We start from the raw sequence: 5658 nt of genomic DNA on the forward strand, positions 1-5658 counted from the left end.
CAGTCTAGTAGAAGGGGTGGACTATCTCCCAGTACTCACCTTCACTGGAAGTCCCATCCTAGCACCCTAAATAAGCTCAAGTATCAACTCCTTTCAGCACTGTCAAGGTTCGTTCCCCACTCTGAACTCTAGGGTACAGACCCCCTAAGGAAAGGAGTACTTATGGCACCGTAGAGACTAACAAATTTATTTGAGCATAAGCTTTCGTGAGCTACAGCTCACTTCATTGGATGCATTCAGATGAAGTGAGCTGTAGCTCATGAAAGCTTATGCTCAAATAAATTTGTTAGTCTCTAAGGTGCCACAAATACTCCTTTTCTTTTTGCGAATGCAGACTAACACAGCTGCTACTCCGAGATCCCCCTAAGCTTATTCTTGCCAGTTTAGGTTAAAAACTTCCTCAAGGTATAAACTTTGCCTTGTCCTTGAATCCTACGCTGCCACCACCAAGCGTGTTTAAACAAAGAACAGGGAAAGAGCCCACTTGGAGACGTCTTCCCCCCAAAATATCCCCCCAAGCCCTACACCCCCTTTCCTGGGGAAGACTTGATAAAAATCCTCACCAATTTGCATAGGTGAACACAGATCCAAACCCTTGGATCTTAAGAACAATGAAAAAGCAATCATGTTCTTAAAAGAAGAATTTTAATTAAGTAAAAGAATAACCTCTGTAAAATCAGGATGGTAAATACCTTACAGGGTAATCAGATTCAAAACATAGAGAATCCCTCTAGGCAAAACCTTAAGTTACAAAAAGACATAAAAACAGGAATATACATTCCATTCAGCACAGCTATTTTACCAGTCATTAAATAAAAGAAAATCTACTGCATTTCTAGCTAGATTGCTTACTAACTTTTTACAGGAGTTCTGAAGAGCATTCCTGATCTGTTCCTGGCAAAAGCATCAGACAGACAGACAGACCCTTTGTTTCCCCCCCTCCAGCTTTGAAAGTAACTTGTCTCCTCATTGGTCATTTTGCTCAGGTGCCAGCAAGGTTATCTTAGGTTCTTAACCCTTTACAGGTGAAAGGGTTTTGCCTCTGTCCAGGAGGGATTATATAGTTCTATATATAGAAAGGTGGTTACCCTTCCCTTTATATTTATGACAAACACTCACTTGCACTACCTTGTACAGGCTACTTCCATCTATAAATATCATTGCTCAAGGCTATTTCATTTGCTGTAAAGGGATTTTGCTCCTGGTGGCCTTCTGAGGGTAGCTCCAGTCCAGTTGTATGGGGCTCCTTACCAACTCCATCACAGATACCTGTCATTTCTTTACAACTCCATCTCTCACCACAGCTAAATGGAACCGGCTACTTTTTATAGAAAGCATTACTTCCCATACCCACCTCAACCCTACCATCACATGATGCCTTGTCACCTAACAATACCAGTATCTCAAACTCTGAAGGTGAAAAACTAAGCACAAGAAGTGTGAGCCCAATTTCTCTTAAAGGGCTACCTCACCTTGTGACAGAGAAATTTGATACTACAAATATCTGTAGAACCTAAAATGAAATTTTGTTGAACTTTTTATTGTTCTGTGCTTTTCATTTCTCACCTGTATTTCCTTTCTTAAACACAGCTATCAGGTATCTTTAACAGATGTTTCCACTAGCTATAATTAGTTATATATATTTATTATAAAATTGCTTTTTTGAGTAAGTTTTTCACTAAGCAAGCTCCACATTTGGCTAATCCACTTGCTTGTAGGCATCCAGACTTACATTTATTATGCTAAAAGAAAAGCACTTGTGGCACCTTAGAGACTAACAAATTTATTTGAGCATAAGCTTTTGTGAGCTACAGCTCACTTCATCGGATGCATTCGGTGGAAAATACAGTGGGGAGATTTATATACTCACACAGACAACATGAAACAATGGGTTTTATCATACACACTGTAAGGAGAGTGATCACTTAAAATGAGCCATCACCAGCGGGGGGGGGGGGGGGGAAGGAGGAAAACCTTTCATGGTGACAAGCAAGGTGAGCCATTTCTAGCAGTTAACAAGAATGTCTGAAGAACGGTGGGGTGGGGGGGAGAAATAACATGGGGAAATAGTTTTACTTTGTGTAATGACTCATCCACTCTCAGTCTCTATTCAAGCCTAAGTTAATTGTATCCAGTTTGCAAATTAATTCCAATTCAGCAGTCTCTCGCTGGAGTCTGTTTTTGAAGTTTTTTTGTTGAAGGATAGCCACTCTCAGGTCTGTAATCGAGTGACCAGAGAGATTGAAGTGTTCTCTGACTGGTTTTTGAATGTTATAATTCTTGATGTCTGATTTGTGTCCATTTATTCTTTTACGTAGAAACTGTCCAGTTTGGCCAATATACATGGCAGAGGGGCATTGCTGGCACATGACGGCATATATCACATTGGTAGAGTGCGCAGGTGAACGAGCCTCTGATAGTGTGGCTGATGCGATTAGGCCCTATGATGGTGTCCCCTGAATAGATATGTGGACAGAGTTGGCAATGGGCTTTGTTGCAAGGATAGGTTCCTGGGTTAGTGGTTCTGTTGTGTGTGGTTGCTGGTGAGTATTTGCTTCAGGTTGGGGGGCTGTGTGTGAGCAAGGACTGGCCTGTCTCCCAAGATCTGTGAGAGTGATGGGTCATCCTTCAGGATAGGTTGTAGAGCCTTGATGGATTGGAGAGGTTTTAGTTGGGGGCTGAAGGTGATGGCTAGTGGTGTTGTGTTATTTTCTTTGTTGGGCCTGTCCTGTAGTAGGTGACTTCTGGGTATTCTTCTGGCTCTGTCAATCTTTTTCTTCACTTCAGCAGGTGGGTATTATAGTTGTAAGAATGCATGATAGAGATCTTGTAGGTGTTTGTCTCTGTCTGAGGGGTTGGAGCAAATGCGGTTATATCGTAGCGCTTGGCTGTAGACAATGGATCGTGTGGTGTGATCGGATGAAAGCTAGAGGCATGTAGGTAGGAATAGCGGTCAGTAGGTTTCCGATATAGGGTGGTGTTTATGTGACCATCGCTTATTAGCACCGTAGTGTCCAGGAAGTGGATTTCTTGTGTGGACTGGTTGAGGTTGATGATGGGATGGAAATTGTTGAAATCCTGGTGGAATTCCTCAAGAGCTTCTTTTCCATGGGTTCAGATGATGAAGATATCATCAATGTAGCGCAAGTAGAGTAGGGGCATTAGGGGATGAGAGCTGAGGAAGCGTTGTTCTAAGTCAGCCATAAAAATGTTGGCATAGTGTGGGGCCATGCGGGTACCCATCGCAGTGCCACTGATTTGAAGGTATACATTGTCCCCAAATGTGAAATAGTTATGGGTGAGGACAAAGTCACAAAGTTCAGCCACCAGGTTTGCCGTTATCAGGGGACATTATCGGGGATACTGTTCCTGACGGCTTGTAGTCCATCTTTGTGTGGAATGTTGGTGTAGAGGGCTTCTACATCCATAGTGGCTAGGATGGTGTTTTCAGGAAGATCACCGATGGATTGTAGTTTCCTCAGGAAGTCAGTGGTGTCTCGAAGATAGTTGGGAGTGCTGGTAGTGTAGGGCCTGAGGAGGGAGTCTACATAGCCAGACAATCCTGCTGTCAGGGTGCCAATGCCTGAAATGATGGGGCATCCAGGATTTCCAGGTTTATGGATCTTGGGTAGCAGATAGAATACCCCAGGTCGGGGTTCCAGGGGTGTGTCTGTGCAGATTTGTTCTTGTGCTTTTTCAGGGAGTTTCTTGAGCAAATTCTGTAGTTTCTTTTGGTAACTCTCAGTGGGATCAGAGGGTAATGGCTTGCAGAAAGTGGTGTTGGAGAACTGCCTAGTAGCCTCTTGTTCATAATCTGACCTATTCATGATGACAGCACCTCATATTGTCATATTGTCATATTAATGATGAAAAATCCAGGAAGTTTTGACAAGTCTATAATATTGAATAACTACCATCATGAATTTTAAAAAAATAATCATGCAATTTCAAATGTAACATCTATATTTGTAGAAAGAAAAAAAATAGGTAAAGATGAGGAAGATCTATTAGTATCTACAAAGAAGCATCTGTTCAAAAACACAATTAACATGCTGTTTTTAAAAAGGAGAGTTCCTTTGGATCATTTGGTGAATAATAGAGGTGGAAGTCGTCCAAAAGAGAAGTCTTCTGATGTTGCCAAAGCCTTATGTCTTCCATAGCTATAGCAACTGTACTACAATTGCAATAAGCAGCTCAAGTTCATCAGGGAATGAACTGGAAAATGCCAAATAAAACACCTACACTGTCCCTTTGCAGGATTTCTAATGTGTTGTGCAGTGCCACTTTTACATATCTAAAGCAAAAGGACTTTATCACTTAATTCAGAAGATTGTCCCTCAGCCACTGGCAGAAAGTTGTTGGGTTTTTGTTTGTTTGTTTTGATGACTTTCAGATTCAAATTTACTTTCAGTAACTTCATCCCATTTCTCATAGCTATGAAGCCTGTATCTCCCAGATCAGGATCCCCCTGATAACAGTGCCCATATCCCTCTGGACCAGAGACCAAGTGGCACCAACCCCTGATCCTGGAGGAGGCCCTGAGGAGCTGCCAGGACTGCTATTGGATGAGTATCCTGAGGAGCTGCTAAGGTTGCTGAATACCCAAGTGAGATGGAGGATCCTTGGACTACAGAGCTTATCTGCAAACTGTGATAGGAAGTAGCCCACCAACACCAGACTTTAGTCTGCCTTTGCTGTCAGAGCGAGTCATCGTGTTTCGGTGAGATCCCCGCTGACCCAGTGGTAGAGCCTTCCGCCACTGTCAGGGCCCTGGGCTGGGACCTCTGGAGCAGGGTGGGCCCAGGTCCCACTACTGCCTGCTGCCAGCCCCGGCCCTGAAGGTAGCAGCCTCCCCATCTTAGGCCAGATGGCCTGCATTTGCTTATCGCTGTGCCGTACCTGAGGGCCAGAGCCCCCTTAGACTGCTTATCACTCTGCTCTGCCTGAGGTCCAGAGCCCCCTAAACTGCTTACTGCACTGCCTACCTAGAGGGCCAGAGCCCCAGACTGCTTATTGCTCTGCCCTGCCCAGAGGGTTGAGCCTGGCTGTTGATTACTGCCTACTCTGCTAGAAGGTTGGGCTAAAGGCAGCTCCTTCTTCTGCCCTCCCCAGAGGGCCAGAGCACCAGACTGCACTTGCTGTCTGTCCTAGCCAGGAGGCTAGGATAAAGACTGATAGTAGCAAGGCCCCACCCAAAGGGCCAGGCTATAGACTCTTAATCTGCTAATTCCCCTGCTAATTAACTTTGTCCTCTGGTATGTAGCAAGGCAGAGGGGCCTCCCTCCAAGCCTGGGGGGGGGGGGGGATGACCACCAACACACTACACTCCGTGAGTACGGCAGAGGTGAGAAAACACAGTTCTCAGGCTAAACAGGCATCTGTGAAGATCCTGGTATCTGATAGTGAAGCGGGAGCTGAGTTCTTGGATGAAGCTCTCAATTTACAGGTCACTCTATGTCCCCATCCTCTACTAAGCTCATGAACTTTGGGTAATGACCGAAAAGACGAGATTGCGGGTACAAGCAATGGAAGAGAGATTTCAGCACAAGGTGGCTGGGCTTACTCTCTGAGAGAAGGTGAGGAGCTTGGCTATTCAGAAAGGCCTTGGAGTAGAGCCACTACTCCTCCAGATCAAGAGGAGCCAGTTGAGGTAGTTTG

This window comes from Dermochelys coriacea, chromosome 2 (genome assembly GCF_009764565.3).
Source record: "Dermochelys coriacea isolate rDerCor1 chromosome 2, rDerCor1.pri.v4, whole genome shotgun sequence".
NCBI classification, from domain to species: domain Eukaryota; kingdom Metazoa; phylum Chordata; order Testudines; family Dermochelyidae; genus Dermochelys; species Dermochelys coriacea.